The sequence below is a fragment of the Cherax quadricarinatus genome, chromosome 35 (genome assembly GCF_038502225.1).
Source record: "Cherax quadricarinatus isolate ZL_2023a chromosome 35, ASM3850222v1, whole genome shotgun sequence".
In the NCBI taxonomy this organism is placed as follows: domain Eukaryota; kingdom Metazoa; phylum Arthropoda; class Malacostraca; order Decapoda; family Parastacidae; genus Cherax; species Cherax quadricarinatus.
Genome location: NC_091326.1, coordinates 23,666,829 through 23,691,016, shown reverse-complemented (window position 1 = coordinate 23,691,016; position 24,188 = coordinate 23,666,829). Strand labels below are relative to the sequence as shown.

The following is a 24,188-nucleotide window of genomic DNA, read 5'->3' as shown; positions in this document are numbered from 1 at the left end:
GCTAGCTTTGATCCTACAGTAGAGAAGAAGACATTAAGTATGTTGGCCGTGTCTATAAGCTGTATGTGAGTTTCATTTGATTTAGCTAAGTTTATCTCTCTGTTTCTAGACAGTTTTCTAGAGCCCAAAATTTTGGTGAGGGTTTGCCAGGTCCTTTCCATATCACATTTTTTCAATAAAACTATTTTCACATTTTCGTATTAGTTTTGTGAGTATCGACATGTACCGTTTTGTCAGTTCTTTAGTAATTAGGCTGATCTGAACAGTTCTTCAAGTTAGTACGTAGGTATGTGACCTTGCCAGAGATCAGGCAAGGATGGCGGTCAACCTGTCCTAATTCGGACCTTTTTTTTTATTTTTCTTTTCTGGGGAAATTTTATTTCCTTTATAATTCCCGCCTATATTTGGGCAACATATTGTCTCAGAGTCCCTGGAGTCAGAGCTCAATAAGACGCAAACTTTGGTGGCCCGTAACAACCCCAACATCAACAAGGTCAGCCTTCAATGTTATTTCTTTATAAGAGAATTTATGGCAACCCAAAAAAAAGGAGTAGATTAATAGGGAGACAATAATAATATATTTAGTGTTAAAAACACTGCCGTAAGAGCAATAGTTTAGACAAAGTATGACAGCATAAACAGTGAATAGTTAAGTAGTCTGGTGTCTTTGTTAAGAGGTATTGTCTATTTTATTAATGTAATACTTAAGTGTGCCTCTTTTATTTTTGAATATTTCTATAGTCACATTGTTCATGGGATTTTCAGCAGTAGTGAGGATTAAGCATTACTATATATCACACATGTCCTTGATAGCTACAACAGAAGACACAACACAAGGCACAAAACTCTCTTCCACATCCCTGGTGTCCGTCTCACCCTAAGCAAAAATACACTGCACATAAAGGGCTCTAAGATCTAGACCCCTCAAAGAAGGTTCCTTGATGTTGGTGAGGGGCTCTTGATTTAGGGAATTGGATCTGTGCTCCAGTTCCCCGAATTAAGCCTGAATGCCTTCCACATCCCCCCCTAGGCGCTGTATAATCCTCCGGGTTTAGCGCTTCCTCCTTGATTATTATAATAAAAAAATAATAATCTAAGATCTAGAATTCATTGCCTGAACCAGCAAAAGGTCCCATGCCAGCAAATCAATTTAAGGCTATACTTAAAAATCATCTCATCTCCCAAAATTAACCATACCAACACTATGCTACATCATTAAGGCAGTTTGAAACGACTCAAAAAAATCCCAAAATATTTAGAACAGCTTTATCAAATGAAAACATTAATACATGCTTAAAATTGTACTGCTGTAACATTGTACTGTTGTAACACTGTAAATTGTACTAATTGTCATACATTATTTGTTTTATGCTACCTCACTACTGTAAATCTTATTAATTATAAAATTTTTGACTACCTAACTTTAGTAACAAAGTAAAATAATATATTATTAAAATTTACCACTCTATGACCTATGTCTAGTTTTAAGTAGTCTGTAGGCATTAGCATTAGTCTGCCCGAAATGTAAATGTAAATCACACATTGTAACCTTTGCAAAGAGGTAAAAATTGTATTGTATTGTAACCTGTTCATTTTTATCCAATTCCATCACTATACTTCGTGTTTCAACTTTTTTTCTACTCCAATATATTGTACAATGTACTACCATCCCTGCTACCTGATATAGCTGTTATAATGATAATTTTATATAGTATTATCTTTGTCTGTACATTTTATATCCATATCTACAGAAATCATTTTCAGTGAACTTATTTTTCATTATAGTATAAGTAAGTACAGTAAGTTTATTTAAGTACAGGTACACATAAGTACAATTATCATACATAGTGTAAATTACCTAGGATGACCCAAATAAGTCACAAAGTGACTTATTTGGGTTATCCAAGGTAATTTACACTATGTATTGTAATTTAATAAATAGATACCACTCACCCTATCAGAACTTGACAATTATTTTTTAATTTTGCTCCTTTATGAATTAACTTTTATTCTGTCTGTTTTTAAGTTCTTTTCAATAAAGTGTATTAAACCCTTAAAAAATAAAACTATGTAATTTAAGTACAACATTTGTAGTTTAAGTTTTGCCTGAAATGGTATGCATTCCCTGGGCCTTCAGATTATTGTGTGCTTTGTTCAATAATTTTTAAATATTGCAGTAAATTGCCCCAATGGTAAGATGGCTTATCAAGGAGAAAAAATATGGGTACAAGTTTATCAATAATTTGTGATTGGAAATATGGTCATAATTTAATTTTGCAATAAAGATAGTATTCTTTTGCGTAAGTGCAAAAACCTAACCTAACCTAATGTAACCCTACCAAATGTAACTCAGTCAAATGCAGCACAATTAAATGTAACCCATGTAAGCTAACCCAACCACTAAAAGTAAGGTATGCTAATAAATAATTATTCTTTATTGTGCCATGCAAAATAATGTAACATTATGTCATAAAAAGCGACACAAGCATGTGTCGGAATTGTTTGGAATTGTTTGGAATTGTACATGGAAATATTTATGAGCTGTAATTAGCTGGGCATGTCATGCAACTAAATACTGACATGTGATTGACCCAGATGGCCCTTCCTGGACACAACCTAGCTTACATGAGATTATTATAGCAAATATCTCACAGAATAAAAAATTAAATAAAAAATTAAATATTTTTGGTAGGGTTAGGAGTGCATTAAAGGTAGTTACATTTTGTACAGTTGGGAAAGTTTTTTTTTATGAAGCCTAACATAATGTAACTCAACTTAATCTAATGTATAATTTAATTCCTGGAATAAATAAAGGGGATACAAACAGCATATTGAAAATATCTTACCCAAACAGGACATGAAGCAGTGCATTCAAGTTGGAGAAATTTAGGTTTAGAAAGGATAGTGGGAAATAGTACTAGGTTGGTAATAGAGGTTAGATTGAGTGAATCAGACTTCCAGGTAGCATGATGGAGCAAGACCTTTGGGTGGCTTTAAATATAGGTTAGGCATGTGAGTGGGCGGGTGGGTGTTTGACCTTCCTAGCATGGGCCAGTAGGTCTGTTGCAGTATTTGTTCTTGTGTATCTGGGTTAGGTTTAATTTGGTTTGGTTGGGTTATATTATTTAGTATAGGTACCAAAAAAATATTTATTTCCTATTTGCCCAAAATATACAGTGGAACCTTGGTTTTAATTTTTAACTCCCTAACTGTCTAAACGTAGATCTACGTTCTTACTGCTAGTGCTCTGAACGTAGATCTATGTTTTATTTTTCCTGGTTTCTAATTTGGTGCGATAGGCCTGAGTGCCTAGGCATGAGAGAATAGGTCTGCGCACTCAGTGTGTGTTGTATGAAAAAAATCAAGGACTGAGCGGCACCACATGGTAGCACCAGTTAGTTTCAGCTCCATCCTGGGTCAACATCATGGCAAATTCTTGTGATTCACTCATGCCTCGGCATATTAACACTCTCTTATTTGAGGAAAGTGATATAGAACATGAGTTTAGTGGATTTAAGACCATTGTGACCACGAATGATCAAGGAATTAGTGAAAATGTTGATGATAACCCAGATGACCCTCAGCCCATCACCTCTAGGGTGGCCAGTGGGGCCATGCAAGACTCTCAACAAAGCACCTCTGGGGTGGCCAGAGTTATAACTCAGAGGCTACTATGCAAGAGGAAATTGTCATATTCTGTCATTTTTAGTGAAGGTGAGAGTGAAAGTGATATAAGTGATGATGAGATTGATTTTATGCCCATAGATGAATCGTTGCGTGATAGTAATATACATTATTTCCCAGTGAAGCGTATCTTTAGGAGTCATCGCCTACGTTCAGGCAGTGTGCCATATGCAGTGCCCAAGGGTCATGGGAAGCCACGATCGAAAACCCCATGAACTGCTGTACTCTAAATTAACGCACTGTGGTATCAGAGGCCACTCCCTCAACTACCTAAAGTCATACCTTAGTAGCAGAAGTCAATATATGTACACAAATGGTGCAAACTCTTCTACCCAACCAATCACAGTAGGAGTCCAACAGGGAAGTGTCCTTGGACCACTCCTCTTTCTCATCTACATCAATGATCTACCGAATGCATCACAGCTACTCAAACCCATGTTATTTGCAGATGACACTACATATGTCTTCTCCCACCCAAACCCAGTCATACTCGCCAACACTGTCAATACCGAATTGCAGAAAATATCTGCCTGGATGATGACTAATAAACTTACCCTGAATACTGATAAAACCTATTTCATTCAGTTTGGAAACAAAGCTGCAATTGTTCCACTTAACATAACGCTAAACGGATCACCAGTCACAAGACTTGCAGAGGGAAGATTCCTAGGTATCCACCTTGACAGCAGCCTTAAGTTCCAGACATATGTACAACAAATCACCAAGAAAATCTCTAAGACTGTAGGCATACTATCAAAGATACGGTACTACGTTCCACACTCAGCTCTCCTGGCACTGTATCATTCACTCATATACCCTTATCTCACGTATGGAATTTGTGCATGGGGATCAACGACATTAAATCACCTAAGACCTCTAATAACCCAGCAAAAGGCAGCAGTCAGAATATCAAATTCCCACTCCCGCTAGCATACTCCACCAATTTTCAAAAGTCTAAATCTGCTCACCATTAAGAACAGCCATACTTATTCATGTGCTTACTACATACACCTACCATCCGACTTATGACCGAGTTCGGTTCCGAGAAGCCTGTCGTAAGTCGAAATGGTCGTAAGTTGAACTTTACTACTGAATATCAACAAAACATTTTTGTTATGACTTTATTTTATTGTTTTATTTTGGTATTTCATGTTTTACTTTACTTTTTATGTTGTTAGTACTGTATTTTATACTGTAAGGTTTAGGATAAACACTGTGTACAACACAAATAGTTGTTTATTTCCCAGAAATTTGGTATAAAAAACACGGTCGTAAGTCAAGTGGTCGTAAGCCGAGCAAGTCGTAAGTCGGATGGTAGGTGTACACAGAACAATACATGCAAATATAAACCCTCCACTCAAACTTCTCCTCGCCAACCTTAACAGGACATATGACCATAGCACAAGACACAGATCTCTCTTTGATTTACCCCATGTCCGTATCACACTGTGTAAAAACTCTGCACATAAAGGGCCCCAAAATATGGAATTCATTACCAGAAGATGCTAAAGTAACCCGGTCTGAAAATCAATTTAACCCTTTGACTGTTTCAGGGCCCTCTCTGAAACTGTCATTCTATGTCGCCAAATATTCGAAAAAAAAAAAAAATTTTTTTTTCTTAAGAAAATGTTAGGAATATTTTTACTAGTGTTTTAAGCCTAAAAAAAAATTTTTGCCATCAGTACTTACCGAGATATAGAGCCGCAAAGTTTGCAGAAATTGACGTGCGTACGGCAACAGCGGCGACTGCCGCCCACCCGGTATTCTTTTATTTACTCTAATTCAAAGGTTTCTTGCATTTTTCAATATTTTTCTTTTCCAGGTAACTTATGTGGCCTGTGAGACCAATGTAAGGTGCATTGTTCAAATATACACTCATTATTTACAACACAATAACAGAACAAACTTTATCACTATTAGTTTGTGTATACACTTTGTTTACACAAACAAACAATACAAAACAATGTTTATTACTATTGTTCCATAATATATATACATATGTACAGTCACTGAACACGTTCCTAGAACTGCTGCAGCTTGTGGAACTCTTTGAAACATGGGTATATGCAGAGTGGCACTTCACACTCCTCACACATAAAACGAGTGTCTCTGCGTGTTTGTGGGCGTTTTGTGGTATGCATACATACATAACACCTCTTCTGAGCATTTTTCTTGGCAGTAGTAGGAGGCAGTTGTATGGGGTAGTGATCACCAGGCCTCATACGAGATGACGTCTGTGGGCGCTGGTCTATTGCAGGAGTTGCTCCTTTGTACTTTGCAATTATTTGTCTGATTACTGACAGGCAAAATTCACCATATTTTGGTGTTTTGTTGGTCTTCAACTTGTATATGTTATAAGCATTTAGCATAGAGATATCAACAAGATGGAAAAAAAGTTTGATATACCACTTATAACTCTTGCGTACACAGTCTGCAAACCCAATCTGCATGTCACATTTGTCCACTAAGCGCATATTGAGGTTGTAGTCCATGACAGCTGCAGGCTTTAGAATGGGTTCATTGGTCTCTCTGTTGTCCCTGCCACTGGGTACCATTTCGTTTGTGTGAACTGATGTCAACAATGTGACATCACGTTTGTCATGCCACCGAAATGCCATGATGTCATTGGCAGCAAAGGCTTGCACCTCACCTCTGCGAGTGCCAGCGTCGAACCTTGGCATATGTTTGCGATTACCACGCACTGTGCCACACACGTCTGTCAAGTTCACTCGCAAGAAATCACTGAGTAAGGGGCTTGTGTACCAGTTATCAGTAAATAACATATGCCCCTTACCAAGATATGGTTCCATCATTGTTCGAACCACATCACCAGAGATACCCAATAACTTCATGGTATCTCTCAAAGTATTACTGCCAGTGTACACAATAATATCTAAAACAAGACCACTTCTGCAATCACACAGTACAAATAGCTTTATACCAAAGCGTTTCCTCTTGCTTGGTATATATTGCTTGAATGAGAGTCTTCCTTTGAATAAAATCAAGGACTAATCAATAACAAGCTTCCTGAAGGGATAAAAATACATGCAGCACTTTTGTTTCAGGTACATAAACACATTTCTTATCTTATATAACCTGTCGCTTCTGTCAGGCCTGGTTTTGTCTGAAAAGTGTAACATACGCAACAGTATCAGGAAACGATTGACACCTATAATGTCACTAAAACCTGGAGTTGAAATCAGGCGATCTGTTGTCCAGTATGTGGTGACAGTGTGCTTATACACATGTGGCATAAGCATTATTGTGGCAAAAAACAGGTACATCTCTGCCACAGTTGTCTCCTTCCACTTGTGTAGCCGTGATTTTGGTGAGAGAATTGTATTTGCCATGGTGTAATCACAGTATGTATTTGTTTCCCTGACAATGATGTCCATCAGGGGTTCATCGAAAAATAACTCAAAGCAGTCCAGTTCACTGGCATTGTTCCCAAGTGGACAAGATGGCTTTATTCCACTTTGTGTTTCATCAAAGTCATGGGGACTGGGAACAAACTCGTCACCGTCCTGCCAATCCCAGATGCGGTCTGCTGGTGGGGTCTGGATATTGTACCGTGGTTGTGGCTGTGCAGGTTGTGGTGGTGCAGGTTGTGGCAGTGTGGGGTAGGGTGAGGCTGGTTGTTCTGCTGAGTCAGCCGCGTGGCTAGTAGCGTGGCCCGGTGATGGTGCCACATGGGCCGTGCCACCCTCACTATCACCACCACTGCCTCCTCCCTCACTGTCACCATTCATACCCATCGTTACAATATCGTCATCTTCACTATCAGGTCGTGGTGTTGGGCCACGGGATGTGCTCCCAGAGTTTCTCCTTCCCCTTGGAACAACATATGAAACACTACCAGACCGCATGCTACGTCGTACATACTGGCGCTTCACTGGGGAATATTCACTCTCACTGTCACTAGAACTGCTTTCAATGACCTTGAAATCACTATCACTATCACTATCACTATCACTGCTATCATCAGGGTGTTGTACACGACCAAATAGTTTCCTCTTTCGTCCTGGTACAGGCGAACGTGAACGTGAACAAGCCGGCACAGCACCAGAGGTCGAAGGTTGTGGGTCATCTGGGTTTTCGTCACTATTTACGTTATCCTGGGCACTTTTTTCGGTAACACTCACTTGAAAACCCTTGAATTCACTGTCACTGACACTTTCATCGCTGTTAGAGCTATCACTTGGGAACAAAAGACCTCCAATCCACCGAGGAGTGAGGAACTTCTTACCAAGAGGCATGGTGAAAATGGACTGACAACATGGCGTTCCCACAATGCACCGCTAGGTCCCAGATTTTTTTCACAGGGTGCACACCGACCACTGAGACCCATTCTCTCCCGTGTAGGCCTACCAGGCCTTTGGCGCTCGATTTGAAGCCGCTAGAATTTGTGCGTATAAATACGTCAGAAACATTGGCTCGTAAGACGTATTTATACGTCGGAAACAGTCAAAGGGTTAAAACTCTTCTCAAAAGTAATTTAATCACCCCAGACTAAATGCTCAATACTCAGTATTCCCATACTCAATACATATTCCCATATCATAATTTCAGTAATTACTTTCGAACCTATTATCCATTGTCGACAGGAATATAATTGAATCATTGTTTCACAAAAAGCATTTTTTAAATATATCAATATATCTTTTGTTTTATATAAATTTGATTCACTTATAATTAATAGATCTACTGTACAACAATGATATAATTCTATAGTGTTAAGTAGTCAGTAAGCCAGTAATGTTAAGTCGACCCATAATGCCTAGGCATAATAGAGGATCTCTTTGCATTGCAACCCATTATTGTAAATACATAATCTCAATGTACTATTTGCAAAGACATAAATAAATAAATAAATAAATAAATAAATGAACTGATAATGACAGTGATCATGAAGGAGAATACACAGGGATGGAAGATGAGGAGGTGGTGGTGGTGGGTGGCATGGTGCCTGGCCTGCTTGGCTCATTGGGTAGGCAGCCAACAACCATCCGGCACTCCCTCAGCCATGTGCTGCCTCCACTCCCGTCCCCCCTCCTGCTCCCCCACACCCCATGCCTCAGGTTCTCCCTGCACCATGTGACCATGGGTGGAACCGGACACAAAGTACAACATTCGTCCCACATCCTTTTGATTTTGATGCCAGCAGAAGTGGCATCCTCCTAGAATGTCCCATCACGAATGAGTCTACAGCGTTAGACTTTTTCCAACTATATTTTGATGGGCACTAATGAACTTGATTGTCAGCCAGACAAACAGTTAATACACCTATATAAGGGACCACACAGAGGTTGCAAAATCGTCATGTCTGCACAGATGGAAAGATACAGCTGTGGCCAAAATGTATTTATTCCTTGGCACTGTCATGCTTATGCCTCATATGTATAAGCACAATACAGTATAGCACATTACTGGTATACAGACCACTTTACAAGTACTCATGTCTTCCGTGACCTCCTTCCCTGCTCAGATTCACTCTGTTGCTACAAATGTTGCACTTCTTAGACAGGAATAGGCCCAACAGAAATGACCTTCTGTTCAAAATTCGGGAAGTGTTTACATATCTGAAGCACAAATTCAGTGCCTATTTTTATCTATTCAAGAACATTTTTGTCAATGAGTCCTTGATTCTGTTCAAGGGACACCTGTCATTCAAGCAATATATACTGAGCAAACGTAATCGCTTTGGTATGAAACTGTTTGTTATGTGTGACTGTGAGAGTGGCATGGTGTTGGATGTCGTTGTCTACACTGGGAGAAACACACTCAATGACAGGCGGATGTTGGGCATTTCTGGTGGTGATGTTTGCAAGATGATGGAACCATACCTTGGTAAGGGCCATACATTGTACACAGACAACTGGTATACAAGCCCTATGCTTGCTGATTTCCTATATGTGAACAATACTGATATGTGTGGAACAGTAGGAAGCCGGTAGATATAGGCATGTAGTCCACCTGGGCTACATACCTACACCTACCTACATAGCTACATGATATTTAATACGGCCCAGAGTCATATTATTACCATTGACATACCATGTTCACTGAGTTTAATCATTTCTAACAACTACCTTCAGATGCCATCATAAACAAAAGGAGAAGTAATGAATAATTCATGCCGAGAATTGTAAACAAAAGCATTATGAATTAAGGGGGTGACTGAGCCAACACAGATTCTGGTGCTGGATCAGAGGAAACGTAATGTTTTCTCTCCTCCCGACTACCACCCCTCCATAGCATATAAACATTGCATGTTTATATGCTATGTAACATTTTTCTTATATAATTTTGAAGAAAATATCATAGATGGATTAATGAAAATGTCTATATTAACATAAAATAAGACATTTAATGTGCTCAAGAGTAATTATTATTACATATTAGTATAATTACTATGCATTAAGACTAGAGGGACACACTTAGGGATTTTAATGTGTACCTGCATGAAAACCAAGGTGGTGAACGAAAACTGGGACAAAATTTTGATGAAAAAAAGTCGTCGAAAACTGAATTCAACGAAAACCAGGGCAAATAAAAACCAAGGTTCCACTGTAATTGCCTTTATTACATAATCCAGTTAATATTATAGAATTTACATAATAATTTTATTTTGCCTATTATCACCCAAGAACAATTTGAACTAACAAATAACTTTTTCCAGTAGTATGGCTGGCATCTTGATTATTTTATAATACGTAATATAAAATATTGACGGAGTTCAGTCCTGGGAAAAATTACTGTAAATATTGACCAAACAAACATATTAATGGTCAAGTTCAGACCTAGCTGTAAATTAAATAGCATTGACCCTTACTGTCCACATGTACATCTACATTCACATGTGTAGTGTTCCGAACGTAGATCAACGTTTTATTTTTCATTCCTTCAAAATTGGCATGATTGGCCTGAGATGCCTGGTCAGTATAGAATGGATCTTAATACTCACTGTGCACAGTATTAAAAAAATCTGGGACCACTTAGTACCTTGTGGGAGCACCAGTTCGATTGAGTGCCAGCTAGAGCAAATAGCATGACAAACACAAGGGATTCATTGATGTCATGTCATATTAACACTCCCCTTTTAAGAGGAAAGTGATGTAGACCCAGAGTTTAGTGGCTTTGAGATGGATGTGGCCACAAGTGTTCGAGGAAATATAAAAAATCTCGATATTAACCCATATGCAACATTTGTGCAACACTTTCATTTCTGATACCACTGGTAGTGTCATCCTGCCAGAATGTCATATATTTGGCAGGCTGGCTAACTGGCTGACTGACTTTGGCTGTGTGTCTGTATCTGTCTCTGTCTATCTCTCTGTCTCTGTCTTTCTCTGTCTCTCACAGGCACACATTTACCTGAGTTTACCTGGAGAGAGTTCCGGGGGTCAACGCCCCTGCGGCACATAAGTACAGTTATTATACATTGTGTAAATTACCTAGGATAACCCAAAAATTCCAGGCAAAGTGCTTGTGGATATAAGGCATAATAAACATGACGCAAGTAATATGCATTTTCACTTGCTCAGGATTCAGGGAGCGGCTCGTAAACCAACAAGTTTACGAGCCGCTCCCTGAGACACAGAGACAAGCAGAGGGAGAAAGACATACATGCACAGGCAGACAGAAAGACAGAAAAGCAGAGCTAGACAGATAGACAGATACAGACAGACAGACAGACAGATAGACAAACAAATAGACATGTTTGTGTGTAACAGTGAAAACAAATAAAGCTAGGGTCCCCTGCAGTAATGCATGATCATCAAGTGTCACTCCACTGTAGCAATGTCAGCAGTTTATTGACACTCGTCTTACCACCATGCTTCAAGGAGTTTCATATATACTCCAGCATGTCTAAAACATTGCTGAAACCTATAAATAATTTGTATATAGTGAATGACCAAGGTAGGTGAAAATGTTCACCTGTCGGTGTGGTTGTGACTATTTGAGTACTATTTCAGTACATAATATTAGTGTCAGAACAAAGATTGGCTATGAAATCACAAGAACTATTATAAATTGTAATTATCAGAACATAAAAATTAAATGAATTAAAATAAAAATGAGAAAAAAGGTATATTGGCAACACTTCTGCAAGTGGCAGGACTCAATGTTGCCGTCAGGTGAGCATCCAGCGCCAACTTCATGGGCTCTGTGAGGGAAAAGTTCAATAGATAGGAGTAGCGAGGAAATATATAGTAACAATAGTTTCATTGCCGGCTACTTGTTAAGGTAGGGTAAGTCAAGCTCCCGCTATTCCCGCCTTTTTTTTTCCCCCTCCACGAAAGTGATAGTTTGCTTGCCGGCTACTTGTTAAGGTAGGGTAAGTCCAGCTCCCGCTATTCCCGCCTTTTCTCCCCCACCCCTAAAGTGATAGTTTGATTGCCGGCTGCTTGTTAACGTAGGGTCAGTCTAGCTCCCACTATCCCTTCCCCTCCCTCTTTCCCCCCCCCCCCCGAAAGGTGACGTGTGGGGCTCTGGTCAAACAGTAAATCACTCGACTCACAGCTCCCAACACTACTGTAAGTACATGCCTGCCTTGTATTCTAGTGGATTTATTGGTTGAAAGCTTCACTTTGGACCAATAATAAACTTAGTCTTTTCAGCCTTGCTCTAAGTTGACTGTTGTAATAATCACCACGTCTTTTAGGTATTGTACTTATCATGGAGAGTGATTATTTAAGCAGTGGGTAACCTGTCTATCTTTTCAGCTTGGATGACAGAGAGGGTCACCTGTCAATCAACGAGAAAAACTGACGGAGACGGACTAACGTCCTGGAGACGTCCCATATTGGATTTAATTACCTGTGCACCTGTATGAAATTGCAGGACGTAACCCCACATCATTGCAGCGGTAAAGAACCTGCTTTCCTGTCATCGGGATAGAATACTCACGGCGATACTCTGTGAAGAACTAGCCGGTGGTGGTCACCAACACCTGCGACCCCCCCCCCACATCAGCAACGGCTAAGATTTCAACAACACGAAGTGTCACCAACACCAGACACCCCAATATATATATTAGCGTTGAGTTCAAATGTTATTTTATTCATTTCATTTTTCATTTTTCTTTCAAATAGGATATACCTGTCATGTTTTATTGTTTTATGTTTGCTTTAATAAATAATAAAGTGTTTATCTTTGTTAATTATTATTTCGTTTTCTATTCATTAATTTTCCTGAGGAGGAGCCAGCTTTGGTAATACTGTCTGAAGTTATTACAGAGCTGAGTAAGCCTTCACAAGTGGCGACCTTGCCAGGATCAACTCTACTGAATCAAGATTCAACTCCATCTCGAATCTACCATTGGAACTTCAACGCCGCATACCACAGACGGTTACCACCAGCCATGAGTAATCATTCTCTATGGTAGGACTACGGTACAGGTATTTAAAAGATTTGGTGATTGTTATAGTCTCAATTTATTGTAAGTCAAGTCAGGCAGGATATAATAGTTAATTCTGCCACCTTTCTTGTGAGCTTGAAACACTTTGGAGGATTAGACTCTAGGGACCCGAGATTTTCCAGTGACAATTTGTTTCATTGAGCTCTTTATTATATCAAGGGAACTGTCATAGGGCACTCTTGATTTGTTGGTGAGAAGATTGGATGGTCAAGTGACCCCATTCTACTTACTGTTTGCTCGGAGCCGGCATAGAACCCTTCGTTTTCATTAATACATATTGTTTAATTGAAGCAGGGATCGAGCCCTCTGGTTTATTTACAGTTTGAGCGGAGCAGGAATTGAACCCTCCGTTTTCTTTAATACCCGTTTCATTTCCCCTGATAGTTTAAGTTATTCTTGCAAGTATGGATGAATACCAGTTTTGGATGAATGCTGGAAGTAAGTTAGGAATAACAGGGAAAAATTTAGAATCTTTCATTAGTGCTAAGATCCAGGAAAGACTTGAAAGAGAGAGAATTGAGAGAGAAGAAAGACAGAAAGGGAAAGAGAAGAAGAAAAGGAGAGAGAGAGAGAATCGAAAGAGAAGAGAAAAAGGAGAGAGAGAGAATTGAGAGAGAAATCCAAGAAAGACAGTTAGAAAGAGAGAGAGAAGACAAAAAGGAGCGTGATAGACTTGATCGTGAGGAGAGAGCTAGAGTACGTGAGGAACAAGCTAAGATACGTGAGGAACAGGTTAAATTAAGGGAACTTGAGGAAAGAGCAAAGGACAGAGAATATGAGTTAAGGGAGAGAGAAAAGGATCGCGAGCTCGAACAAACTCGCCTTGAATTAGAGAATAAGAAGTTAACTTTCTCACAACAGCAATTAGATGAAGGAGTAATGGAACAACGTGCAGCTAGTGCACATATTCCAACACCTAATTTACCTCCCTTCACAGAGGGGGAAGACATAACTTCATACATTATCAGGTTTGAAAATACCGCTACCCTCTGTGAATGGCCTGCTGACACCTGGGCTACCAGGTTAGGAATGTTATTTTCTGGTACAGCTTTGAATATCTATGCAACTTTGTCGCACGATATCATATGTAATTATAACCTACTGAAGAAGGCAATCCTTAAAGCATATCAAAAAACCACTAATTCTTACAGGAAAGATTTCAGGTATGCCACCTTACAGCCTGGCCAGAACTTTCAACAGTTACAGGTAACACTCTTTCGTTTGTTCGACTTTTGGATAGAGAGTTCAGGAATTGATCACAGTTATGAATCTCTTCGAGACTTCATGGTTGCTGACCAGTTCCTGACAGCTCTTCCTCACCAGATACGAACATTCATTAGAGAACGTAACCTGATTAAAGCTGAGGAAGTTGCTGAGGCTGCTGACCTGTATGCTGAGGCTCACAATTCCTATAAAGACCTAAAGGGATCGAACCCTAAGGGCAAGGGTTCATCAGACCTTAAGAAATCAAAGCCTCTAGTGGAAAGTAAAATGACTTCTTTTATTCCTGTTTGTCATTTGTGTGGTGTTAAGGGACATAAACGTCCAGATTGTCCTTCTAAGAAGGTCCAAAAAGTTGGAAGATGTTTTAAAGACTGTAATGACCAAGCACCCTTCTGTTCAGGAACAGTTAATGGACTTAATGTATCTACCATTTTACGAGACACTGGATGCACATGTATAGTAATTTCTGATAAGCTGTTCCCTAATCTTAAAGAAACTCATTCCTCTGCTATACTTTCAGACTACTTGGGCCGTACAGACACTTTTCCTACCATCCGTTGTTACATTAGGTCTAAATGGTTCACAGGTTGGTCTGAAGCCGTACTAGCTCCCATCACTTCTTGCTCCGTACTAATAGGTAATGTAAAAGGTGCCATTCTTCCTTCTGAGGTTGACCTTTCATCGCCAAAGATGGACATAAGTGTTTCAGATCCTCTTCCTGTAAAGTCAGAGAAGCCCCTCGAAAGCTCAGATGAGACAATGTCTCGTGAGATTCATGTGGGATTAAAAACCAGTGATGCTACTCTCGAAAGCGAGGTAGTAGGATCACCGGTTCACTTGTTAGATGAAAGTGAAGATATCACCTCCGATACCATAAATGTCTTGACTAGGGCTCAGACTAAAGCCCAGGCTTCTCCTTCTGTCCATCCTTTGATTTTCCCTGACTTCAAGCCTTTAGATATATCAAAGGACTCTTTTGTCAATTTACAACGTAATTGCCCTTCTCTTCAGAATTGCCATAATGCCGCTAAACAAAATCAAGTTATCCAAAGGAAAAACTTTTCATATAAATTTGAATATATAAAAGGTATCTTGTACAAGTCAGTATTCAAATTAAATTCAGATGAGACAGACTATTCCATCTTAGTTGTTCCAAGTCAATGCAGAGAGACTGTTCTTAAAATGGCTCATGACCTGCCAGTGGCCGGACATTTCTCGCATCGTAAAACCTTAAATAAAATTAGGGAAACCTATTTTTGGCCAAAAATGTCCTCAGATGTCACTACCTATTGTAGATCGTGTAAAGTTTGCCAACTGTCATCCTCCCGAGGTACCAGGCGAGTACCTATGGTCAAAATGCCTATCTTTACGGTACCGTTTGAAAGAGTAGCTATTGACATCGTTGGTCCTTTATCTCCACTTTCATCTGGGGGACATAGATATATATTAACATTAGTTGATTATGCTTCGAGTTTCCCTGAAGCCGTTCCCTTAAAGACCATAACTACTACAGAGGTGGCTGAAGCCCTTTTGTCCATCTTCTCCAGAGTGGGCATCCCTAGAGAAATTTTGTCTGACCGTGGGACACAATTCACATCTGACTTAATGCAACATCTCTACCAACTTCTAGGAGTGAAGCCTCTCTTCACAACACCCTATCATCCCAGCTGTAATGGGAGGATTGAGCGCCAGCATTCGATTCTCAAGTCCATTTTAAGGAAACTTTGCTCCCTTAAACCTAAGGAGTGGCATCGTTACCTACCCTGTGCTTTGTTTGCCATGAGGGAAGTTCCCAGTGACTCTTTGGGGTTTTCACCTTTTGAACTTCTCTATGGTAGACAGGCCAGAGGTCCACTGTCCATCCTTCATGACTTATGGACTAATGAGAAGGTAAATGCTGAGGTTCAGTCTTCTTATCAGTTTCTCCTTGACCTTAGATCCAAACTTGAGGAGACCTCTGACATAGTTTCGAAAAACTTAAGCTTGTCAATGGACCAATACAAAACCTATTTTGATTCCAAAAGTCAGAGGAGAAGTTTTAAAGTAGGGGATGAAGTTCTTGTACTTTTGCCTATCAAGTCAAATAAATTATTAGTAGCATGGAAAGGTCCATATAAAGTATTAAAAATTTGTGGGAAAGTTGACTACCTCATAGAAGTCAAGGGGAAACCTAAGCTTTATCATATCAACATCCTTAAGAAATATTACCGAAGAAATTCGGTTAACTGCCTTAATAACTTTGACTTAGTTTTTCCACACGAACTTGATACGACAACTGAAGAATGTAAGGTGTGCGTAATTGACACCTCTAACTTAGACTATGATGAAGAACTACATGACTTGGTGACTCTTGACCACTCGGGCGCAACCAACATTAATATTAATGAATCTTTGGATGACCATAAGAGACATGAACTACTTCAATGTGTGAGTAACTTTTCAGACGTCTTTACTGATATTCCAGGTGTTACCTCCACGGTAGTCCATAAGATTGACTTAGTGACGGACAATCCTATCAAACGAAAATTATACCCAGTTCCAGTTCACCTTAGGGATGCATTTGACCGAGAGGTAGACAAATTATTAAAACTAAAGATCATTGAACCTTCAGTATCTTCATATTGTTCACCAGTAGTCATGGTTAAGAAGGAGGATAATTCATATAGACTTGCTATTGACTTCAGAGGCCTTAATGCTATAACTCGGTGGGATGCTGAGCCTATGCCCTTAATAGATAGCGATCTACACAAATTTTATGACGCTTCCTTCTTTTCAGAGATTGATATTGCGCAGGCATATCATCAAGTAATGTTAGATCCTTCTTCTAAGCAGTACACCGCTTTTCCTACACACCAAGGACTGATGCAATATAGAACTATGCCCTTCGGTTTGGTAACTGCCTGTGCTACCTACGTGAGACTGATGAGAAAGGTCTTGGGTAATATGCCAAATGTTTCAGTTTATTTTGATAACATTTACGTAATGACATCTACGTGGGGCGAACATATCCAAACATTAACATCAGTTTTGCGTAGGTTACGCTCACATGGCCTCACTGCCAAGCCGAAGAAATGCTTCCTTGGGTATAACAAGATTAGATATCTTGGACTGATACTTTCTAATAACTCTCTGCAGCCTCTCCCCAGTAAGATCAAAGCTTTATTAGAATTTAAATTCCCCAAAACCAAGAAGCTCATGCGTAGCTTTCTTGGTTCTGTAAATTTTTATGCACGGTTTATCCCGAACCTTACTGATCTTACAGGCATCTTATCCGACTTCCTTAAAAAGTCTGTGAAGGAACCTCTTGAACTTTCCGACGTAGCTCGGGAAAAGTTTAATGAGATTAAAAGCATCTTTTCGAAAGACCCTATACTTAAGATTCCAGATATTAATAAAACATTTTGTTTGAGAACTGATGCCTCCAATACTGGCTTAGGTGCGGTGTTACTACAATACCATGATGGTACTCCCTTCCCTGTATGCTTCCTAAGCCGGAAACTCCTTCCCGCAGAAACGAGATACTCCACCATAGAAAAGGAATGTTTAGCCCTTGTGTGGGGTATCTCCAAACTTAAATTTTATTTGCTGGGAAAAGAATTCATTTTAGAAACGGACCACAAACCTTTGATATACCTAGAAACTTTTAAGGGAACCAACAGTCGCCTCTTGAGGTGGACATTGGCACTCCAGGCTTTTAAGTTCCATATTGTGTATATCAATGGTTCATCCAATTATTTCTCTGACTGGTTAAGTCGTGACAGTCAGTAGAAGATTTCTTGCCTTACGCGACTTCCACATGTTAGAACTTTTTCCTCGCCTATTCTTCTTATACTCCTTGACTATAAGTCTTGGTATGGGGGAGTGTGAGGGAAAAGTTCAATAGATAGGAGTAGCGAGGGAATATATAGTAACAATAGTTTCATTGCCGGCTACTTGTTAAGGTAGGGTAAGTCAAGCTCCCGCTATTCCCGCTTTTTTTTTCTCCCTCCCCGAAAGTGATAGTTTGCTTGCCGGCTACTTGTTAAGGTAGGGTAAGTCCAGCTCCCGCTATTCCCGCCTTTTCTCCCCCACCCCTAAAGTGATAGTTTGATTGCCGGCTGCTTGTTAACGTAGGGTCAGTCTAGCTCCCACTATCCATTCCCCTCCCTCTTCCCCCCTCCCCCGAAAGGTGACGTGTGGGGCTCTGGTCAAACAGTAAATCACTTGACTCACAGCTCCCAACACTACTGTAAGTACATGCCTGCCTTGTATTCTAGTGGATTTATTGGTTGAAAGCTTCACTTTGGACCAATAATAAACTTAGTCTTTTCAGCCTTGCTCTAAGTTGACTGTTGTAATAATCACCACGTCTTTTAGGTATTGTACTTATCATGGAGAGTGATTATTTAAGCAGTGGGTAACCTGTCTATCTTTTCAGCTTGGATGACAGAGAGGGTCACCTGTCAATCAACGAGAAAAACTGACGGAGACGGACTAACGTCCTGGAGACGTCCCATATTGGATTTAATTACCTGTGCACCTGTATGAAATTGCAGGACGTAACCCCACATCATTGCAGCGGTAAAGAACCTGCTTTCCTGTCATCGGGATAGAATACTCACGGCGATACTCTGTGAAGAACTAGCCGGTGGTGGCCACCAACACCTGCGACAACACCCCCCCCCCCCACATCAGCAACGGCTAAGATTTCAACAACACGAAGTGTCACCAACACCAGACACCCCAATATATATATTAGCGTTGAGTTCAAATGTTATTTTATTCATTTCATTTTTCATTTTTCTTTCAAATAGGATATACCTGTCATGTTTTATTGTTTTATGTTTGCTTTAATAAATAATAAAGTGTTTATCTTTGTTAATTATTATTTCGTTTTCTATTCATTAATTTTCCTGAGGAGGAGCCAGCTTTGGTAATACTGTCTGAAGTTATTACAGAGCTGAGTAAGCCTTCACAAGAGAAAACAGAGTATTTTTGAGGCTAACTGCAGTAGATCACTAGAACCCATGGTTAGAAAAAAGAAATTTGCCCAAATGACTGTAAAAAAAATGCAAACAAGCACGAGAGAACTGCCCCCCACAGGGATGTAAACATGTTTACTCCTGGTCAGCTGTGCCAACTAGCAGAAGCAATCTGAATTATTATTATTTTTTTTTTTTTTTTTTTTTTATCTGGCCGATTCCCACCAAGGCAGGGTGGCCTGAAAAAGAAAAACTTTCACCATCATTCACTCCATCACTGTCTTGCCAGAAGGGTGCTTTACACTACAGTTTTTAAACTGCAACATTAACACCCCTCCTTCAGAGTGCAGGCACTGTACTTCCCATCTCCAGGACTCAAGTCCGGCCTGCCGGTTTCCCTGAACCCCTTCATATATGTTACTTTGCTCACACTCCAACAGCACGTCAAGTATTAAAAACCATTTGTCTCCATTCACTCCTATCAAACACGCTCACGCATGCCTGCTGGAAGTCCAAGCCCCTCGCACACAAAACCTCCTTTACCCCCTCTCTCCAACCTTTCCTAGGCCGACCCCTACCCCGCCTTCCTTCCACTACAGACTGATACACTCTTGAAGTCATTCTGTTTCGCTCCATTCTCTCTACATGTCCGAACCACCTCAACGACCCTTCCTCAGCCCTCTGGACAACAGTTTTGGTAATCCCGCACCTCCTCCTAACTTCCAAACTACGAATTCTCTGCATTATATTCACACCACACATTGCCCTCAGACATGACATCTCCACTGCCTCCAGCCTTCTCCTCGCTGCAACATTCATCACCCATGCTTCACACCCATATAAGAGCATTGGTAAAACTATACTCTCATACTTTCCCCTCTTTGCCTCCAAGGACAAAGTTCTTTGTCTCCACAGACTCCTAAGTGCCCACTCACTCTTTTCCCCTCATCAATTCTATGATTGACCTCATCTTTCATAGACCCATCCGCTGACACGTCCACTCCCAAATATCTGAATACATTCACCTCCTCCATACTCTCTCCCTCCAATCTGATATTCAATCTTTCATCACCTAATCTTTTTGTTATCCTCATAACCTTACTCTTTCCTGTATTCACCTTTAATTTTCTTCTTTTGCACACCCTACCAAATTCATCCACCAATCTCTGCAACTTCTCTTCAGAATCTCCCAAGAGCACAGTGTCATCAGCAAAGAGCAGCTGTGACAACTCCCACTTTGTGTGTGATTCTTTATCTTTTAACTCCACGGCTCTTGCCAAGACCCTCACATTTACTTCTCTTACAACCCCATCTATAAATATATTAAACAACCACGGTGACATCACACATCCTTGTCTAAGGCCTACTTTTACTGGGAAATAATTTCCCTCTTTCCTACATACTCTAACTTGAGCCTCACTATCCTCGTAAAAACTCTTCACTGCTTTCAGTAACCTGCCTCCTACACCAAACACCTGCAACATCTGCCACATTGCCCCCCTATCCACCCTGTCATACGCCTTTTCCAAATCCATAAATGCCACAAAGACCTCTTTAGCCTTATCTAAATACTGTTCACTTATATGTTTCACTGTAAACACCTGGTCCACACACCCCCTACCTTTCCTAAAGCCTCCTTGTTCATCTGCTATCCTATTCTCCATCTTACTCTTAATTCTTTCAATAATAACTCTACCATACACTTTACCAGGTATACTCAACAGACTTATCCCCCTATAATTTTTGCACTCTCTTTTATCCCCTTTGCCTTTATACAAATGAACTATGCATGCTCTCTGCCAATCCTTAGGTACCTTACCCTCTTCCATACATTTATTAAATAATTGCACCAACCACTCCAAAACTATATCCCCACCTGCTTTTAACATTTCTATCTTTATCCCATCAATCCCGGCTGCCATACCCCCTTTCATTTTACCTACTGCCTCACGAACTTCCCCCACACTCACAACTGGCTCTTCCTCACTCCTACAAGATGTTATTCCTCCTTGTCCTATACACGAAATCACAGCTTCCCTATCTTCATCAACATTTAACAATTCCTCAAAATATTCCCTCCATCTTCCCAATTATTATTATGTACGTATTATGCATTATTATTATTATTATTTATGGAACTGAAGCTCTATCATTATTATAATAATAATTATTATTAATTTACGGAACTGAAGCTCTATTGTTATTTATTTATTTATTTATTTATTAACAATTTGAGCACACATACAGAGGTACAAAAAAATACAGATAAGAGCAGCATGCCAAAGCCACTTATACTATGCATAGCATTACGGGCTGGCTTAAAATTAACTTAAGATTAACTAAGCAATGATGAAATCAGTGATAAGACATTATTGTAAACAGATTACTATAAAGCACAAGTGAGTATTACAAAGACAGGTCATATGGTTGCATGCATTGTTGTACATTCAGTCATATGGAGTATTCTGTTAGGTAGTGTATTTAAAAAATAATAAAGTTAGATTGGGTTTTAGGTTTAACATTTATGTGATATAATTGTGAGAAACATTTAAGATACACAATTTATAAGGTTCAGTTATTCAGTATTTATTTGGTTTTGGGTGAGTAAGTGATCTTTGAGAAGAGACTTGAATTTATAATATAATAATAATAATACATGTATTATTATTATTATTATTATTAATTTAAGGAACTGAAGCTCTATTATTATTATTATTATTATTAATTTAGGGAACTGAAGCTCTATCATTATAATAATTTATTATTAGTAGTATTATATTATTATTTTTATTATTATTATTATTATTATTATTATTATTATTATTATCACACTGGCCGATTCCCACCAAGGCAGGGTGGCCCGAAAAAGAAAAACTTTCACCAACATTCACTCCATCACTGTCTTGCCAGAAGGGTGCTTTACACTACAGTTCTTAAACTGCAACATTAACACCCCTCCTTCAGAGTGCAGGCACTGTACTAAAAAAGAGAAGAAGAAAAACTTTATTATTATTATGATTATTATTGTTATTATTAATTTAGGGAACAAGTTCTATCATTATTATTATTATTAATTTATGGAACTGAAGCTCTATGGTTATTATAATACAGGTCCTCCATCACAAATCCGGCATCATTGGGACCTGTAGTGTGCCGGATTACTGAGTTTGCCGAATTACAGAGTGGTTAGGTTAGAATACACATAATAAAACTAACCAACTTGACTTACGCAGTTCATTGAACGTCGGCGAAAATCGAACATTTCTGCTACTTTGAGCTCAATTTCAAGGTACTTTATGTCATGAAAGCAATCAAAATCATGTCTATTTCTGTAATATATCTTCCATTCTATCAAATGAGCCAAAAAAAATGAGAATACAACCATAAAAACCATACAAAAATATACTGCAAAGAGGCAGCTAATGGCTGAAAAGTTAACTCCCTTATTTATCGTCCCTCTTTTTTATTTTTGCTGTACGTTAAGAAGCATCTTTCCATCATACATTTCTCAAGTTTCAATGAGATAGCCCAACAAACAACTGAGAAAAAAAAAATATTTACCAAAAATCATATATGGCAAGCCCAAGCCAGGTACTGGAAATAAGTCACTTTGTCTGACTTTTCTGGGTTATTCAAGGTACTCTATACATACACTTCTATGTATAATAATCTATGTAACTGTATTTGTGTATACCTGAATAAACTTATTTACTTCTAGTCTGTCAACTGAGTACAAGAAACCGCCCATTCACTTATTTCAACTACCCAATAAAGTGGTCAGAAATTGGCAATTTGGCCGATTTCACACAAATTTCAACAGATGCCAATTTCAAAATAGGGTCCAGAATAAACAATGTAGACATTCCTGGCACTAAAATAACATTTTCTCTGTTCATTAGTCACGGCTACATGCCCCTCTTATATTACTCTTGCTTTTGATTTGGAATTTTTATTCACACAAAAATAGAAGATTTACTGTTATGCAGACTGCTGCATTATTGTAATAATTGTATAAATAATGTCAATCCATTCTTGACTCCGTACTGGAATTTAGACTGGCAGGCGGACAGGTATTGGACGGTGACGTCATTTGTTTACTCTTGAGCTTCGCTAAAGAATAGAACATTTTCGCTACTGTGAGCGCAATTTCAAGGTACTTTTCGTCATGAAAGCAATCAAAATCATATCTATTTCTGTAATATATCTTTCATTCTATCAAATGAGACTGAAAAAATGAGAATATAATCTTAACAACCAAACAAAAATATACCGCTAAGTGGCCGCTAATGGCTGAGAAGTGAACTCCGCTATTTATGGTCTGATTTCTTTCATTTTTGGTGTACGTGAAGAAGTATCTTTCCCTCATACATTGCCCAAGTTTGAATAAGATAACCCAACAAACAACTGAGAAAATAATATAATAATAATACTAATAATAATAATATCTTTATTTACTACACGTACATGTACAAGGTATACAGGCCTAGCTGACATCAGTGACATTCTTCTATATAGAAAGCCGCTTGTTATGCTGAGTATTTCAAGAAAATTAGGTCAGTGTCCAAGGATAACACCCACACTAGTCGGCTAATACCCAGGTACCCATTTACTGATGGGTAAACATAGACAACAGGTGTAAAGAAACATACCTAATATGGCTAACCCAAGCCAGGTACTAGAAATAAGCCACGTTGTCTGACTTTTTTGGGTTATCCTAGGTTCTCTACACATATGCTGCTATGTGTGATAATCTATATAGAGAAAATAACTTTTGTTTCAGGTTTATGGTGCAGTATGAGTGTATATCACAGTTAGCCCTATGCTATACTCCATTTTCTCTAATATAAGCCACCAAGACAGGGATAGGAGAATGGTATTTGTATACCATATCCTCTTCA

General features: G+C 39.1%; 1 protein-coding gene across 2 annotated transcripts in view; it reads left to right on the top strand.

The window, feature by feature from the left end:
* The first annotated feature begins 332 nt into the window (after positions 1-332).
* Positions 333-24,188, top strand: part of Trax (Translin associated factor X) — a 142,918-nt gene continuing 119,062 nt past the window's right edge. The window contains exon 1 of one of the 2 annotated variants that reach the window (XM_070091453.1): positions 333-493. The gene's annotated coding sequence lies outside the window, so the exon portion shown is untranslated. The remainder of the gene's footprint in view (positions 494-24,188) is intronic. The other variant, XM_070091455.1, reaches the window with a different exon arrangement.